Below are 19,911 nucleotides of genomic sequence, written 5' to 3'. Positions count from 1 at the left end.
AGATATTTAAAATAAAATATACGAGAAAAGAGTTTGAAGAAAAATTCCAGGAAAGTTCCCTCAAAATATCCCAAATTAAAACATATTGAGAATAAAAATGAAAAGCAGAATTAGAGCTCAATAAGAAAAAGATTCAGTATCAAAATACCTGTTAGAAGGAAAAAAAAGTAAATACTGACAAGGAAAATTTTAAAAAAGTAAATCATATAAAAACATTTTTATAAGAATTGAAAGTAGCCATGAAATGTAAAGAATAATAATGAAAAGTAACCGACATCAAATACACACCATCAAGAAAGTTTATTCTTTAAAGAAAAAAACCTTAAAATGTCTAATAGGAAAAAGATTTGGGTAATATAAAAATTAATGTGGACAAGAATGATATCTACCATGTTTACATACACTACAGCTAAAAAGTTGAGACAAATTCCTTGAAATTTTTGGAAGAAAATAATTTTCAGTCTGTAAATTCATTGTCTAGTAAAACACCATTCAAACACAATTACAAAATTATAGTTTTTAGATTCAAGGACTCAGAAAACATGCCTTCCACTTACTATTTACTAGGGACAGGCAAAACTACTTAAATAAAAGAACAGTGAATTTAAAAAAAGGAAGAACCTACATTTTTTTTTTTTTAATTTACTTCGGTTGTGAATAGACTTTATTGATTTAAATGTGGTGCTGAGAATCGAAACCAGGGCCTCACACATGCTAGGCAAGCACTCTACCACTGAGCCACGATCCCAGTCCCCCCCCAAAAAACCCTACAATTTTGTTATACAATTTAGCTTAACAGTGAAATAGTTCATAGCATATAAATAAACACTGGATATTTAAAAATATACAAAATAGGATTTGGGGGGACATGGAATAGAGATAAATTATATAGGACCATTCAATTCTCTGCATTATATAAAGAAACCAATAGATCTAAAACTAAAAATTAAGAATTATTGTATCCAAATTATTTAAACCTAATTTTTCATATTATTTGGTTTTGAAATTATTTCTACAATTTTTATGAAAGTGAGAAATATAAACAAAAGAAGGACAAAAATAGTAATCACCTTGGCACAGTTGTACAGAGCTTGTCAACTATCAAAATTTGCTTAAGGAGGCTGGCAGTAAGCCATTCTTAACACTGTGAGAGATATAAGGACTAATGGAGAAGGATAAATGGGTAAAATTTTGGCTGGAATAGAGTGGGTTGGTGTAAGGCCCATACCTCTGGCACAGAATTCAGGATGGTAACAAAACTCAGTGACTGTGATAATTTTTATGCAATATTTAAAATTTTTTTAGTTAATGAAAGAAAACCTACAATGAAGAAATATCACTTTTTTTTTTTTAAAGACAGGATCTAAACCTGTACTTGCCTCACTTACTACACTGTCTTTCACTCAACTCACCCTAGTTCCTGCCCTAGGTAAATTTAAATTTAACCATTTTAGTTCTTTCCAAAGAGTTGGTTTGATTTCCAAAGAGAACTGCACTCAGTTTCTTTTTAATGTAGCAGAATGCAAATGAGGCTATTGAAGAAAGAGATTTTATTGAGGTGGAATAAGGGGGAATAAGGTTTTTCTTTACAAATTTCAAAATGACACTTTGCATTTAAGTCAATTTCATATTCCCATTTTTAACTGCTAATCATTTTTTTACAATGTGGAACTTCTCTGGAATTCTTATCAGGTAAAAATTATATTGGTAGGAGAAGGGCCAAGGTGATTTAACAAATATATTTCAAAATAAAGTATTTTCAATAATAAAAAAATAATTTCTTTCTAACATTAGACCAAAGCTTTATAGACAATAGTTCATGGCAAATCCATGATGTCATCTGCAGATCCAAGTTTTTAGATTTACTTTGCCATCTTTGGCACATAAATTCTGTCTCTGGTACCAAGGCATATCTTTAGGATGTTGCTAGTTTTTGTTGTTCGTTTTTTTAACCAATGTAAAAGGGAAAGAGGAAATAGAGAATGATCATCTTTCTTCTTAAGACTGTGATCCAGAAGTTTTACATGTAAAATTCTGTTCACATTTCACTGGTCTGAACTTTGTCACACAGTTATGTTTTGTCATACGGGAAGCTAGGATGTATAACCTCTCATAAAAATGGGAGGCTGGATCTCAGTGTGCTTTATCAGAATGGCAGAAAAGCAAAATAAATACTCGGGGGAAATGAGCAGGTTCTGCTACAAATAGTTCCTTTTTCAAATATGTCATCTGCATATTAGTCTTGGCAAGATTTATTTTATTCTATTTTATACACTAAAACTTTTATATTAGCTTTTGTTCTAGAAATTTGATGGATACCTCACCCAATAATAATTTTATAAACTCCTTAATATAAAGTTTATACCTTTAAAAATATATCTTCCAGTCAATATTTTGAATATTCGTTATGGAGAAGAAATAAATACATATTCCCAGTCCTTAAGCTTGTTTTAATTCTATCAATTTTAACATCATCTATATTTCTTCCTTAAACAAATAATTGATGAAAAAATTTTATGTGCTACTCAACTAAAGTGGCTTTACTATATATATCCAATAATGGATGAATCTAAAAGCATTGTGGTAGTAACAACATTTTTGTGAATTCATTATAGTTTAATGTAACATTATTTGCACAAACTCATGTAATTACCTTTGTGAATAGGAGTGGGAAACACTTAGGTGGGATTGGGAGGCCAGAAAATTAAAAAAAAAACCAAAAAGGTAACTTTGACCAAATGATGTGATATTGCTGCAATTATCCCATGTCTAAAACTTGTCCTACCTACATTTGAATTTATAATCCTGGGGAAGACAAAGTAGTAGATTAAACTACTTTAGAACAGGAAATTCTGTACATTAAAAATATTCTTAGATAATGAGTATAGGTGGCAATTAGCAATCTTTTTTTCCTCTCCTAAACTAAAATGAGCTGTTTTAGTCAACTTCTTTCTTGCTGTAACCAAAAGACCTGACAAGAGCAATTACAGAAGAAAAAGTTTATTTTGGCTCTAGACCTGAGCTGAGGCAGAATGTCAGGGCAGAAGGCATAGCAGAGGAAAACAGCTCAAAACATGGCCACTAGGAAGCAGAGAGAGCATTCCACGTGCCAGGGCAAAATATAAACCCAAAGGCACACTCCCAATAACCTGTCTCCTCCAGCCACACCCCACCTGCCTGGAGTCCTCACCCAGTTAATCCATGTCAGTGGACTAAACCATTGATTAGGTTACGACTCTTGTAATCAAATCATTTCACCTCCAAATATTCTTGCATTGTTTCATAGGTGAACTTTTGTTGGGTCCCTCATATTTAAACCCAAAGAGAGCTATCAGGGCATTTTGTCTACAAGATTTTCCCAGAGAGATGAAAATATTTTCTTGTTCATTCACACACCCTCTCATCACAATTAAAAGTATTAGTCACATTACTTATAATTAAATGCATGATATGCTAATAAAGTGTTTTGAATCATTAACCTTAAAAAGTAAATTAGAAGACAACTTAGTGTTATTATTGCTTTATATTTGAAGATATAAGGAAACAGACACAGAGACATTAGAAACATTACAGAGTATTACAAGGAAAGTCAGCATAAGGAACTATTCCAAGGTTTTCTCATAAGGAATGTTGCCTCAGGCAAAGAAATGGTAAATTCACTTCTTAGAATGAATTATGTCCCATCCATCCACCCATCTATCTGTCTGCCATCCATCTATCCATCTATTCATCCATTCATTTACTTATCCACCCATTCATCCATCTATCCATTGGTGTCTTATTGCCTTAAGGATAATGTTTATAACTGCTTATTGTATAAGTAGATATTGTCCCAGATAGTAAATGTTTCATTTAAGTTATTATAGTTTTCAGCTCTAAAATTTTCACTCTGTTCTTATTATAATTTCATTTCTTTATGGATATTTCTTATTTGTATTTTATTATTAGCATATGGTAATTTAATCCTTTGAATGTATTTATATTAACTGCTTTAATGCCTTTTTCAGTTAAAACCAACATTGAAGTACAATAATACTTTCTATTGAATATTTTTTCCTGAATTTTGATCACTATTTCATTATATGTGTACAAATTTTTGCTTGAAAACTATTCATTATTGAGAAGATACTACAGGGTATCTGAATTTTGTTCCTTGCTTCCAAGGAAATTTATTTTTATTTACTTGGAGTACATAAACTGAACTCAGTCCTTTGCAGTATGCAAACACCTAGGTATTTATACCACACACACACACACACACACACACACTCACATATATACACGTATGCATGTATTTATATACATTTATGTATTATTTTACATATTAATCTTTCCACATTTTACATAATGTGTGTGTGTGTGTGTGTGTGTGTGTGTGTGTGTATCCCCTTAGGATAATTCTTTGTAGATTAGTGTACTTGACAGCCAATTATTTGGGAAGAAACTAAAATGCCATGATCAAATATGTAAGCCCAGGAAGACTTCCATCTTTTGCCATCTTTTGTCTGTATGTTGCAGAATGCATTGTGTAATGTAGCATCAAAGAGGCTGCAAGTTCCAGAGTTTTACTCTGTGCCTAGCAGTATATACTACATATACTACAGTATATGTAGTTTAGCAGCCAGCCAGAATTTAGTGGAGAGTTTATTATGTCAGCCCTTCGATGTCTCCCTTACTTCTAGGACTTCTGTGTAAAATTCTGTTAGACCATTTGTCTAAACGGAGACCAAATCCTCTGCCTGTAAACCTGGATTTTCTTTTTGTTTTCTTACATGTCTTTTTTGAATATACAACTTATAACTAGTAAAACAGCAAATTTTACTTCTCCAGAAACAAATCAACCACTTAGTGTGGAAAAGTTGCTGGTTCCCACAGAAAGCTCCAAACCAATTCCACGTTGCATGTTTCCAATAAAACTGGGGTTTTGCATGCTGGGTTGCAAGTGAATAGAAGGCAAAAGGCCAGAGACTCACATCCATTCTTACTTGCTACTGCCCCAGTTTTTCAAGAATGCACTCCTCCTAGCTAGTTGCCATTGTGTTCTGTTTCATGCCTCGAAATGAATGCTTTTGACAACATTGTTCACATTTACACTTCTGTTCTACAGAAGAAAATTGCAGAACTTCCTCAGGACTCCCTTACTAAAAATATGTTACCCTGATTGCACTTATATGAAGTTCTTCAAAGCTAGAATAATGTGAAAAAATAAAATAAAAATATTGGTAACGGAACTGAAGATGGGGTTTATGGGAAGGGAATGAAAGGAATTTTCTAAAAAGATGAAAATTTCTTTACTGTGATAGGAGTGAGCCTACATAAATTTCTTAACATTTTTCAAAATCAAATAGCTACAATTTATTATACATTATACCAAGGGTAGTGAATTAATTGGCCTTGCCTAAAGAGAGGTTTTGACCTTTGTCCTTAGCTCTCTAGACGTCACCTCTAAATTTTTAATTTTCTTAGGGATATTAGTATTTGGTTATTTAGCTAATTGGATCACAGCTGATTGTGCTAATGAAATGAATCATGATAGGCCCTTAGCTTCATGATATTAGGCAGGCTACCAGGGAAGGAAGTAGATGCTTAGAGAATGAGTTCTACAATGTGAATAATCAAACAATCATGTTTACACAATGAAGCTCCAAATAAAATCTTTGGACACTGAAGCTTCAGTGAATTTTCCTGGTCAGCAATTTTCCATTCGTATCATCAACATTGATGCCAGAGTGTAATATAGAAGTTTTCCATTTGAAATCTTCCTAGACTCTTCCCTTGGCCAAGGGACTCCCAAATTTGTACAATACATGCCTAAAAATAACATAAAGGCATAATAATAATCCCGTGGAAGGGTGAGGTGTACCTAGAACTACAAATAATACAAGAGAAGCACATTCTTGATCATTGTTAAACTTGATTAATAGAAATGGGAATGGGTGCTATTTTATACATAAAGAATAGATACTTATAATTTTGTGTTTTAAAGATCTTCATTCTTTTAAGCTTTTCTTTTTCCTTTTGGTTAAAAAGATCCAAATGAATATAAAATTTAATTGTACTATAATTTATTACTCATTCTACTATTTTAAATACAGTAATCAGTATTTTCATAGGTAGTAAGGAAATACTAAGAAATTAAATCATTAGTTGTTTTTCAGTTAATGTGTATGTTTTCTTGTTTAAAAATTATATATATTTAAAGGTAGTTTTTTTTTTTCCAATTTGCTTAATTTCCTCACTATGTAGTATTTTCATGAGCACCTTTAATCAATAAATTCAGTTTAAACTTTTTTGGAGTGGTCAGTTTACCAAGTATGAAACAACAGAGTAAATAAATATTTTGAAATATTTTGAATATAAAGATAACAATTCTTTCAACAACAACAAAAAAATCTGGCTTTTTGAATAGTCATATGTCCTCTATAACCTTCCACTTAGAGTGATGGCTTTATAGGCACCAGCAACTTCCAAGTATCTGACAATGAGGGAATGAGGCCTGAAATCACTTTACCTTTCAGTAGATTGACAGAGTTTATCATAAGCATTGTATTTAGAGACCAAATGCTAACAAGAATTGTGTATCAGGATCACCTGGGCATTAGGGTCACCTGGAGACATATTAAAAAGTCAGTCTTGGACTTCATTGCACAGGTACTTGGAGTGAGTGGGTCAGGAGTGGGAACAACCATATGTGCTCTAAATGGCTTCCTGGCCAGCAGAGTAGGAGAAAGAGAATGGGAAGGGATGAGGGGAGGGAAGAAGGAGACACCAGGGGCTGAAATGGATCATGTTAAATGCCATGCATGTATGAGTGTGTCTAAACAAACCAGCTATCGTGTATAATTTTAATGCACTAAAAGAAGCACCAACAAAAGCTTGTCAGGTGATCTTGATGTGCGTTAAAATTTACCTACCAGCTTTGTCCACATTTGCTGCTGTAAACCACTCATGTTTCTCTTTTTAAAAATATAATAGTAGATGACTTTTTAAGAATTGCTATATATGTTTTAAATAACATGATATTTTAGTTATATATTCATGTACATTGACAATATAGTTAAAATGCTTTTTGCTCTTACCTTAATTTTTCTTTTATTTAATGTCTTAGATAAACCCCTAAAATAAAACTTTGAATTAAGAAATCATTCTGCTCTGTCACACACAAGAAGTCTTTGTGCTTCATCTCTAAAAATCCTGCAGGTTCAGTTGTATCTTTCAAATCTTTCCTTCTACTATCTGTCAAATTTCACTATCCATGGGTCTTACCAACCTAATTATGTACTTGGTCTGAAAAGAATAGGGACTGTAATCTCTGGGATAGAAACAGGATCTTGCCATGTTTCTCAATATCTATTCAATTCATACTTCAAGGAGAGCTTATCTCTGTACCTAAGTTCAGAAAATATTCTCTATTTTTTAAAACTCTGGCATTTTTTTTCTCAAAGCAGAGGAAAATATACCTGCTAACATTAGAGGCAACCCTATAAAAAGCATCTTGGACAACAAGTTTGGATATCTGCGTCCTAGTTCTGGCCTTGCCACTGACTCAGTGGCCATGGACATGAATTTTTTTTTTCCTGTGAGCATTGTTGTCCTTATATGAATGATGAGAAATTAATTAAATGTACTCTTCAATCCAATTCACTTCACAGATTTACACATTTGTTTTTTTAGGACCAGAGTCTGTTTCTTCATTTCTACTTTCATCAGCAAATTTTGTCATAAAACAATCTGAGGTTTCCTTTGGTCAGACTGATTGCTGTGATTTGGATAATTATCCCCCCAAGTCCCACGTATGAGATGTTTGGTCCCAGGGTGATTATTGGGAGATTGTGGAACATTTAGATGGTAGGGCCTAGTGGAAGCTCGTCAGGTCGTTGGAGGCATGTCCATGAAGTATGTGGGATCTTGACCTTTTCCTATTTCCTTTTTACTTCCTGGCCATGAGGTAAGCAGTTTGCTCTGGCATAGGCTCCACTCCACTGACATCTGGCAGCTCCAGGAGAAGCCTAAAGGCAATGGGTCTGCTTGATCAGGAACTATAACCTTTAAACTATGACCCAAAATGAAACTTTTCAAAGTTAATTACCTCAACTATTTTGTCGTAGTGATGGAAAGCTAATATAGAAATTCATACAAAAAAGTGGGGCTGTTGTCTATATGTATACATGATGTGATGTGGAAGAGCTTTTGGGACTGATTTATGGGAGGAGAGAGAGTTTGGAGGATCAGGCTGGAGAAAGCCTAAAATTCTGTAAGAAGAGCTTTACAGAACATTTCTGGTAAGAGTACAGAAGACTAGAACACTGATAGGAATAGAGGCATTAAAGCAATGTGTTTTAAGATTGTCTATTGATGAATTATAGTAATATGTATTAGTGGGATTTGTTGTTAAATATTCATAAATGCCATAGCACAATTTGGTCAATTTCATTTTCCAGGACCTCCTCCTCATTGCATCTCAAAAACATATAAATTTTTTTTTAAATTTCTTTATAGTAGCTCATAGGTGAAGATTTTCTTTTGAGTTTTAGAGGGAACTTTGGACTTGGACTTTTGAGTGATGCTGGAACAATTAAGACTTTTTGGGTCTCTTGTAGGTGGACTGAATACATTTTGCATTGTGAGATGGACATGACCCTTGTTGATCAGGGACAGAATACTATAGTTTTTATAAGTTTCTCCCTAAAATACATACATTAAAGATCTGGTCACCAGGGTGGCAGTATCAGGAGATGATGAAACGTTTAGGAGATGGAGACTAGTTAAAGGTCTTTAGGATATTGTGGCATATCTTCAGGAGATTATGGGACCTTGGCCTCTTGTTTCTGTTGTGCTTCCTGGCAATGAGGTAAGCAGTTTGCTCTGTTACATGCTCTTTACCATTTCCATGAGGCACCCGCTTCAGAGACCTAAACACAATGGGCCTGCCCATTAATGGAATGAAACTTCTAAAATAAGAGTACAAATAAGTAGCTCTTTCTAAGTTAATTATCTCAGGTATTTTATTACAGCCATGGAAATCTAACACTCTGATTAAGAATTATTCTTGTATGCAGGGTAATCGGGTACCTTCTATGGACTAACCCATTTTAAAATAAAAATAATTTAGACAAGCAAAAGTTCTGCAGTCATTCTGACACTAGCCTGCTACAAATAACCAAAATTATATTGTCTTCATTATATATTCAAATGAAACAAGATGAAGAAAATGCTATGGAACAGGACTTCTTTTAAGGAAGATATCCAGTTTGTTCCCCAATGATCATTTGCAAGACCCCTTGCATAGCATGTGAGCCCCCGCTTAGGGCTTTAATGTAGAAATAAATATTTTGTGATAGAAAAAAAAAACAGAGGAAAAAATATAGAGGTGGTAAAGAGGTAGGTTAAGAAGGAGTGTAAAGGCAATGCAATGTCAGATATTGTTTTATTCTCTAATTTAGTTTTCCCAAAGTTAATACTTTAGAAAAATTTTGAAGAGATTAAATTTATTGAGAGGATATTTTCATTGAATCCAGCAGGCCAAACCTACTCAACAGAATAAGAGTAAAACCAGGAGATATCAATGCAGATACAGAAACAGGAGAAAGTGAAGGAGTAAATGGAGAAAGTCGTGTGAAGCCACAAAAAGTTCAGGCAGAACTTCTTTCTCTTTGGGGGCATGGAATTGGAATTTGACCACATTTCTAGAAATAAGATTAGTGATATGTGGATCATACAAAGTAGATAATTTAAGGATCTCTATTCCAAGATTTCATATTATGGCACCCTTACATGTCAATCTGTGAGCACAGATCATTGCTGAAAAAGAATCTTGAGCCACAGGAACTACTCCAACTAGGAATTTGAGCAGATGTTACCTAAGTATCACTCTTTTAAGTCCCTCTCAACTGTGAATTTGTGGAATTCTGTTACCCTCTTCTAATCTTCATTCTTTTCTGTCATTTTTGTATAATTAATCAACATAGGAACTTTGATAAAATTCAAAGAACAACAAACAATTAAGGATGCAGAAGGGATGGGACGGAGTGGAAATTATTCATGTTTTCTGGGAAGAGCAATATCTTTATGAGCCAAGGGAAGTCTTGGATAAAAGAAATAAATATGCATATGTTTTGATTTTAAAGGACTCAAAATTAAAGACAGTAATGTAGTAAAACTCATTGTTGCATTACCCAGCTTGAAAATAAATTCATCAGCATTCCTGTTTTATCTACATTCCGTCTTTCTTCCACTTCAGATAACTTTAAAGGAAATTTGAGTTATCTCATCATTTTACCTGAATATACTTCAGAATCTGCTCTAATTCCAAATATTTCCAATATTATTATTGTATTTAAAATATTAATGTACCTTCTTAATTTCATCTGTATTCATTTTCCCATAATTGCCAAATGATTTTAGTTTGTTAAGCAAGTATCCACAAAGGCCTAAATATTCTGATGGTTGATGTGTTCCTTAAGACTTTGTAATTTTATCTATAATTTTAAAATCTAGTGATCTATAATTATTTCCTCTTGTTTAATTTCATTGACTAAAACCTTCAAACAGAATTTTCATCTTTTTTCTTGAATTTATCAGAAAAAAAATCTCTATTAATTCTCTACTATGTAGAATGCTGAAAACTTCACTGATTTATATATAATTTATTATACTAAGGTGAGAACCATAAATTCCTATTTTATGCATGATTTAATACAAAAGCATATTAACCTTTGTCAAATGCCTTTTCTGGTAACTATGGAAATAATTATATGAGTCAGTCCTCCTAAATTGTTTTAAGAACTCAAAATAATTTCTATCAAAGCATCAAATATATTATTGTAGGACCTGATAAACAATAGAAATGTATCTGGAAAGTCAATTTATAGAAAGGTTAATGGAAATGCTAGAAAATAAAGAGCGGGACAAGTAAGATCTAGAAGATATAGAAATACACTACTAAGCAGAGTAATTAAAGAGACTTCTTACTAAAAGGACTAGATAATCTAGTTAAATTAATGAGGGCTATAGCTTGGATCTGGCCTATTCCCAGAGGCCCATTTGTTAAAGGGTTGCTCTCAGTCTGGTGCTGCTTGGAGACTGTAGAACATTTAAGAAGTGGTACTTTAGTGGCGGTACACTGGGTGTGCCCTTAAAGAGAGTTGTGGAACCCCAGCCTCTTCCTTTCTTATTCATTTATTGCACATGAAGTAAGTAGTTTTCCTACACTATGAGCAATCTGCCATGATGTGCTGCCTTGCCATAGGACCAAAAGCAAAGCGTTAACTGGCAATGTGGACTGAAATCTACAAAACTGTGAGCCCAAATAAAACCTTTCTGTTTATAAATTAATTATCATGTTATAGTAATGGAACGCTGACTTGCACAACAGGGAAGTACAAAAACGAATTCAAATAAATTTTGAAATTGACTATATGATGAAATTAGTGTTTAATTAGTTGGTATAAGATGAACTTAAAAACACTGGCATTAGAGCATCTCAGGTATTTGGAAACTAGTATAATTAGTTTACTATGTATATTTAAGAACAATTTTGTACTTATTAATATTTTTCATACTAATTAGTTGAAATGTGATTTTTAAAACAAATTCAGTGAATAGTTGGGGGAAATTAATAACACAAAGAATTAGGGACTAAAGAATGCTTTATTTAATTTTGGTGCAAGAGAAAACAAATGAAGCAAATTCAAGGAAAAAAAAATTGGCATGATGTTCAGTTAATGCTAAACTATACAAATACTCCTTAAAGATGTACAGTGATTAGATGCTGCTTCTCCTGAGATTAAAAATATAGTGAAGGCTGGGGCTGTAGCTCAGTGGTTGAGTGCTCACCTCACATGTATGAGGCACTGGGTTACATCCTCAGCACCACATACAAAAATAAATCAATAAAACAAAGATATTGTGTCCATTTACAACTAAAAAAATTTAAAAAAAAAACATGTAATGGCATGCTAGGCACAGTGGCGCACACCTGTAATCCTGGCAGCTTGCGGAGGCTGGGGTTGGAGGATCTCCTATTCAAAGCCAGCCTCAGCAAAAATAAGGTGCTAAGCAACTCAGTGAGACCCTGTCTCTAAATAAAATACAAAATATGGCTGGGGATGTGGCTTAGTGATCAAGTGTCCAGAGTTCAATCCCCAATATCTCCCAAAAAATATAGTGAGAGAATTAATAGTTTGAGTATTATTTGGAAAAAAATGAAATGGAGGCAGAATTGGGGTGGAGTTTGGAATATAATTGTACAGTGAACTATGAATGAGGTAATGAAGAAATGCAATTGGGATCCAAATAAACAAGTGAAAGGAACAGAAAAACTTTAGGATTTATTAGTTAACACAGAACTTTATGAATGATGAAGGCAACACTTTCAGAAAATGGGACCAATAATGTGGAGAGAATTTCACAGGTAGTAGTGCCTTGGAAATTTTATAAATCATCAGGGAATTATTTTAATATGGTATGTCTAACACATCGAATAATTACAGACTTATTCTTATTACTTATGTTAAATTTTATTTAATTATTTAATATTTAAATGACACAAATATTATATATATTTATGGGGTGCCATGTGATGTTTTGATGTATGTATATACTGTGTAATGTTCAAATCCGGGTAAGTGCACATATATTTTAACCTATTGTTGTAAAGACTGTAACTCATTCTAATTTCTCTCAAAAGTCATATGATGGCATGAAATTGTAATAAATAGATGTCTGCATTGTCATTTGATAAAAGGGACAAATAAATTTAGTGGGGGCATTTTGTTACAGAAGTGCTGGGGTATGGTATACCAAAGATCTTTGACAGCAATAAATTAGCATTAAGTCTAACAGAGACACTGTTAGAAAGCATATGAAGTATTCAGAAGTACAAAAAGGAAGCTAACAAGGCATCACACACAACTTTGCTTGTATTGAAATTAAGATCTAGGTGTGAATGTTTGCAAATATTTAGTAATATTGTTGATAATTAACATGTGCAATAGCTTTGGAATAATTGCTATTAATTGAAGTCAGCTGTATTGTGGCAGAAAACTTCAATTAGAGTGAATGTGAAGATGAACCTTTTTATCCAATGCACACACAAAACCTAACTAGTGGTTGACTCTCACTTGCACGTATTAACCGTGAACACTAGAACATGTGTAATCTTTAACTTGACAAAAGTTATACAGTTCACCACTGACAGCCAAGACTCCTTCAGCAATGCTGTTGCTAAGAGAGGACGATTACCCTCTTAACTCCGTGGATTAAACCTTCTTTTTCCTTTCATAAATTTAGCTGGTTTGTGGCTGCTGACTGCTCAACAAAGAAATTATTGGTAGATGGGAGAATCCCCTGTAATGGAGAAGAGTAGTGAAAATGAATGTGTTTTTCCAACCTCATATTGGTTTTGGTGGAATATTTGTTACTGTATTTTAAGATTCCTGTTAAACACCAATAAATATTTCTTCATCTGACAATTTTCAAGAAATAAATAAAATCAAAATCAGATATTTTAGACCAAAGGGGGACTTCAGATTTTAAGAAGCACTTTTTGATTTTAAGAAGTAAATTCCTTGAAGCTACTAATTAAAATGATCAAATAAAACAAATATTCAAAATTCATGACATGTTTGCATACTGTTCAGGAGGGGCATGGACATATTAATGTTTAGTTCCTTGAAATTTAAATCAATAAAATTCAATATTTTAGGTGCTGTTCACTTTATTAGGTCATCAAAATAGTTAAATCTATTGTAGGTTACAGATTATTTTAGCTCACTAATTCCCAGCATAAAAATTCCCTCATTATCATCCAAATTCCTATACATTTGTTGGATTGATTGTATTTTAACCTACATGCACATTTAAATACTTAAATTAATATGTATGTGGTTCAAAAATCAAGTTCTGTAAAACAGGTGTTTTACCATTGGAAGTTTTAAAAAGACATGAACATTGATAGTATTATTACATCGAGTTTTGCATTTTTAATCTATATTTTTCTGTTGTTCTTTTATATAAGAAGTCAGCAAACTTTTTTTTAGAAAAAGGATCAGAGAGTAATTTTTTTTTTATTTTTTTTATGGTGCTGGGGTTTGAACTCAGGGCTTTGTACATGCAAAGCAATCACTTTACCAACTGAGCTATATCTCCAGCCCAAGAGTAAATGTTCTCAGTTGTATAAACCATAAAAAACAATTGTCATAATAACTCAACTTCATTGTTATAACATGAAATCATCCATAGACAAGCCTAAATGAATGAGTGCAGCTGTGTTCCAGTGAAACTTTATATATGGACACTCAAATTTTAATTTTGTATAATTTTCAGGTGTCATATTCTTATTATTTTTCAACTGCTTAAAAATGTAAAAACACATTCTCATTCTGCAATAAAAACTAGACAAAGGAATAGATTTGGCTGCCAGAAATAGTTTATCTAACCATACTTAACACTGATTTTCCTTTTAGTTTTTCAGCAAAACCACTGGATATGTTGAGATAATTTGTAAGATATGTATAAGTGGCAACAAACATATGTACATAATATATTATTTCCTGCCTATATTTGTTCATTCAAATATATTTTTCATATGCAAAGTATATAAATGCAAAAATGACACAAAAACATGACAATTTCTAACCTCAAGAGGCTTAAAAATCCAGTAGCAACTTTAAATGATCTATTCTACAAAATGATAGTTGAACGCTATTTGGCATAATTGCCAAAGTCTAATGGTATGTAAGTACTATTAGGGTTCCCAACAGGAGATTATGACTGACTTCTTAGCAAATATTTTCTTGGTATAGAGTACCTTTGTGCTTAGACTTAATGAATGGTAGTGTTCTTACAAGTGGTTGGTAAAGAGGTAAGGATGTAAACTTTATGTGAAGAATGTAGAAGGTGGAAAAGCAGAAGTGTCAGCCAATATCTTAAAGATTGATAATTTATACATGATAATAGAGATAGTAAAACCAGATAATTTACAAAGGGATAATTATCTAGTTCCAAAAGACATCCTATTCTCTTTAAGATGAAGTTACCCTAAAAATAATTGTATATATGTGATATGCTACAATAAAGCATAACACACGATTTCTGTCTTTGAGTGGCTTGAGTATCTTCTATTCTAGTGGAAGTTTATAAACTTTAAACCAGTAATTATATCATAGCACAAGGAGTAGTAGAACATAATGTCTCCACAATGATAAGAAAACACTGTAGATACTGATACCTGACTAATTCTAATGAGGAAGTGGGAAGGTGATGGAAGACTTCACAAATGATATAATATTTTTTTCTGAAATTAATAAAAGCAGGAGTATTTTTAAAGATAAGTGGTAAAGAGAGACTAGGATATTAAAGAAGAATGCAGAATGTGCAAACTCATGGAGTATAAAGGAGCTTGTTACGTATTCCAGAATATAGAATCATGAAGGAAGGGAAGAGAAAGGAATGTTAGAATGTTAGTAGGAATAACATAAATGGAAAAATCCATCCTTAAATCACAAGTAATTAGACAATGATACTTTTTCAGGACATATGCTAAAAGTAAATGCATTAAAAACAAAAAAAAAAATTATCCTACTCAATTTATCATTTTATACTTAGTACTTGTCTGGGGCACCAGATACAAGGAACCAAGGGAAGTAAGGCACAGCAAGCAATAGTATATAATTTCCCCCTTTATGAACTTGTCTCCTTTCACAGGCCCTTTGCTTAATCTGCTGTTTTCCAGCTTGCTAAACTTTCCCTGTCTTTCTTTAAACTGTGGTTTCCTGAGTTTGTATCACTCCTTCTTCAGATAGTGGATGTGTCTTTCCCTCTCTGGGCATTCATATCTACTTTCTTTGTCTCCATAGTGAGGCTACTTATGTAGCTTGTCACCACTATTCCTTTAGCATGATTTAAATTTTCTGTAGTATGTGTCCCTGAAATTATATTAGTGCATTATTATAATTTTTAATTTACCTTAGCTACCTTCTAGTGAACTCCAAGGAGGTAGGGATTTTTGTCTTGTTCTCTATTTTATTCTCAGAACCTGGAGTAATTCTGAGCTCATAGTAGGTACTGAATAAACACAGCCTGTGGGAGCTTATTGATGAGTATATGCAGATATTCATTGAATGAATGAATAAATGAGCCATGGTTTCAATTATCTGGGAGAAATAAATTTAGAAAAAGCAGACTAATTGCAAAACATAGGGAAATCCATACAGTAATATTATCATTAAATTAATAAACAAAGCCCTGTGGAATTCCAAATAAGGAAGCAATGTTTCCAATTTGGGATTTATAGAAGGCATTCCACATGGACTGAAAGTTAGCCCTCTTAGAAAAATAATATTTCAGCATGATAGGGAATGTTGAGTACAGAGGCCAGCAGAAATTAACTTAAAGAACAGCATCTATTGTGGGAAATTAAAATGGAATTACATATTTGCCCCCAGTGTCATACAAAGCCATTCGTCACTTGTGAGCATCAAGATGTCATGGAGTTTTTTAATTATCAAAGACAGAATATAATGTGTTTCAGAATTAATTTATTTTTTACATGTTTAATTTCAAATATTGAAAAAATATAATAGTATTAAATTTTTATTGAGATGAATGTGCCTATCTCACTGTCCAACAACAGAAGCAATTTATTAATCCTTGATGCAAATCAACAAAAGTAAATCAAAATGATTTAGATCTCTTGTTTAGATCTGGGTTTGATAAAAATGTTTGTCTTATTTGAAAATACTTTAATTAATTTGAGGTCAACGGATTCTATCAAGTTGGTGTATAGCAGCATGCTTTCTTTTAAAAGATTTTTGTAAATTCAATAGTATAGAATAAGAAAAAGAACCAATAAAATAGTTTGTTCTCAGTCAGGAGATTTGAATTCTAGTATATTATCTATCAATAAATCAATATATGAAATAAACTCTGTGTTTTGATTTCCTTTATATTTAAAATGAAAATGTCACTGCCTGATGCTACTAATCTTAATGAAGGGAATAAGGCAATTTATAGAGGTCATTACTCAAGGTAAGTTTTAGTAAACAATACAGACAATAAAGTACATAGGTGTTAAGGCAAGTGCTTTGCTTCATGTTTGTGAAGAAATGCATTTTATGCACCTATCTACTGTTAAATCATCAATATTCATGCTTGTTTGTGAAGATACACAGTAGACACTCCAGCTATGAAAATGAGTAAAATATTGCTTGAATTTCAGAAAATCACTTCTAAATACAGAATATATATCACAGGAGGTAGACTAAACTTTAAAATTCAACGAGTCAAATATTCAGAAAAGAAGTTTTTTTTTCTCAAAAATGTATCCATTGATATAGCAAATGTATATAAACAAAGAAAATATTTTAAGAGAAATTTAAGTCCATCTCCAGCATGACCTATTATCTTCTTGAATACAATTTAAGAAATGCTATGTAAAGAATATATATGTATACATATGTATACACACATATACATATTCAAATAAATCTATATATTTATATAAAATAAGATGTAAAAGTGATGACAGCAAGATGATGAAAATGAAAATAACTTTTATTCACTGATTTATTTTATTTCAATTATTTCTATATATATTTTGCATCTAGCCCAATAAAGAGTTATAAACATAAATGTACACATAGATGAAACCATGTAGGTTATAAATGATTCTTGATATTTCTTACTGACTGTGGTCTGAAGTCTGAAAGATCCCCCTTAATGTTGTTTCCCCAACAGCAAATCTGCACAGAAAAGGACTCAGACTTGAGTGGAAACGTGCAGCACTCTAGTGGCCATTCTGTTTAAGTGCAAAGACACCTGGTAGTAAAGTAACTCACAGCACATTACACAGACGTTCTTGAACAGTCTATATTTGTGTACTGATAATGCAATTCATCATTCTTACAATGTACACACTTACATTTAAAGTTAGGGTACTGGCCCTGTTGATTTCCTTGTTTTTAAAACTGTACATTCTGAAGGACAACACCAGGGGATGTGGAAGTGCAAAGCAATTCAGGAGGTGGAGAAATGTGAAGGTTGAGGGGTTCACTCAAGTTAAAAGCCATACATGGACTGGTCTCAAAGACTTTTTGAGATAACGTATTTACTAAGTTTATAAAGAAAGACAGATTATTATCTTCCTGTTCCTGGAGTGACACCTGTAACAAAGACTTTGATTTGGAGGTAGAGTCCTTAAACTTATAAGAAGAAAAGTCAATGGGAAGGGAATGCAAAAACAGAACACCTCAAACTGCTGAAGGTTTTATTTGACAAGATATGAGATTATTATAATAAGAAAGGAGAATTGAGAGATTTGGGAGCTACTGTAAATTATGCAAGGAATAAACTAGGAATAAGCTATATTAAACATAAAATTGATTAAGTAGAATTCAGAAATAGAGATATATAAGAGTCTAGCTACCAAAGAAACTGCTGATGAAAATTGCATGTTTATAATCATACATGTATGTAATTACATATTTGTCCCCAGTGTTATACAAAGCCATTGGTCACTTATGAGCATCAAGATATCATGGAGTTTTTTTTTAATTATCAAAGACAGAATAAAATGTATTTCAGAATCAATTTATTTTTTTTCATGTTAAATTTCAAATATTGAAAAAATATAATAGTATTAAATTTTTATTGAGATGAATGTGCCTATTTCACTATCCAACCACAAAAGCAATCTATTAATCCTTGATGTAAATCAACAAAAGTAAAATTAAAATGATTTTTGGTTTACTTGTAATTTTTTGCTTAACTTGTAATCATTTTCTTTCATTGTCTTATCATTGAATAACTTTAAAATTCCTGCAAGATAATAATTCCTGAAAAATATGTTTTAAATTATTCACCAGGTGAAAGTTAAAATGCTATTCTTGCCATTTAATAACAAAATTTGTAATAAAATATAATACTGCCAATTGGGTAAATGAAATAATACTTAGATAAGCTTATCTGTTTTCTTCAGCAGAAATCTGTGTATTAAAGTTTTATTTTACTCCTCACAAATGATATACATATTTTTTTTTTAAAAAATGAGCTCCATAGGATGTCAGAAAAAATAAAGAATAGCATTCTATTTTAAGTAGTTTTAATTTCTCTCCAACATCCAAATTCAAAAAGATTCTTTTCACCCATGGGAATTTCCTTCATTAATAGTGTTTACACAAATACAAAAACACTACATGCAGGTGCACACATGTCAAATATTAAAACAATCCTACGAATGCCGAAGCATTTAAGTAATTGAATCAAAGTGTCTTCACTGGACATATGAAAACAATTCTGACGAGACATACACTGAAATGATCCTGTACATAAACTGTTTCTGAGCTTTTCATATAATAGGAGAAAAATCCATAAAGTAGATTTTTTTCCATCTACAGTAGTTATACCCTCTCCATATTTTTACTTTTCAAGGATTTAGTTACCTGAAGTCAACAAAATCCAAAATATTAAATTAAAAAGTCTACAAATAAAAATTGACATTTAAGTTGTATTATTCTGCTGAATATGAAATATGCTTTTGAATCATCCTTTGCCTGTTGTTTCTCTGCTATTTTCATTGCTCATTCATTGGTCACTTAGTCAACAGAGTCTAGTTTGCCAGATTGACTGTTGGAGTAAAGCAGTGCTTGTATTCAAGTAATTTTTATTTCTTTTCATAATGGCTTCGAAGCACAATAGCAGGGGTCCTGGCTATTCAGATATGCCAAAGAGAACTAAAGTGCTTCCTTTAATGAAAAAGTGAAAGTATAATAAGATATTTTAGAGAAAGAGAGAAAGAGAGAGAGAGAGACCACATTTTTATACTCATTACAGTATATTGCTATAATTATTCTATTTTATTATGATGATTGTTGATCTCTTAATGTATAAATATATAAATTAAACCTTATTATA

This window comes from Callospermophilus lateralis, chromosome 6 (genome assembly GCF_048772815.1).
Source record: "Callospermophilus lateralis isolate mCalLat2 chromosome 6, mCalLat2.hap1, whole genome shotgun sequence".
NCBI classification, from domain to species: Eukaryota; Metazoa; Chordata; class Mammalia; order Rodentia; family Sciuridae; genus Callospermophilus; species Callospermophilus lateralis.
Note: the sequence above shows the minus strand (reverse complement) of the source record.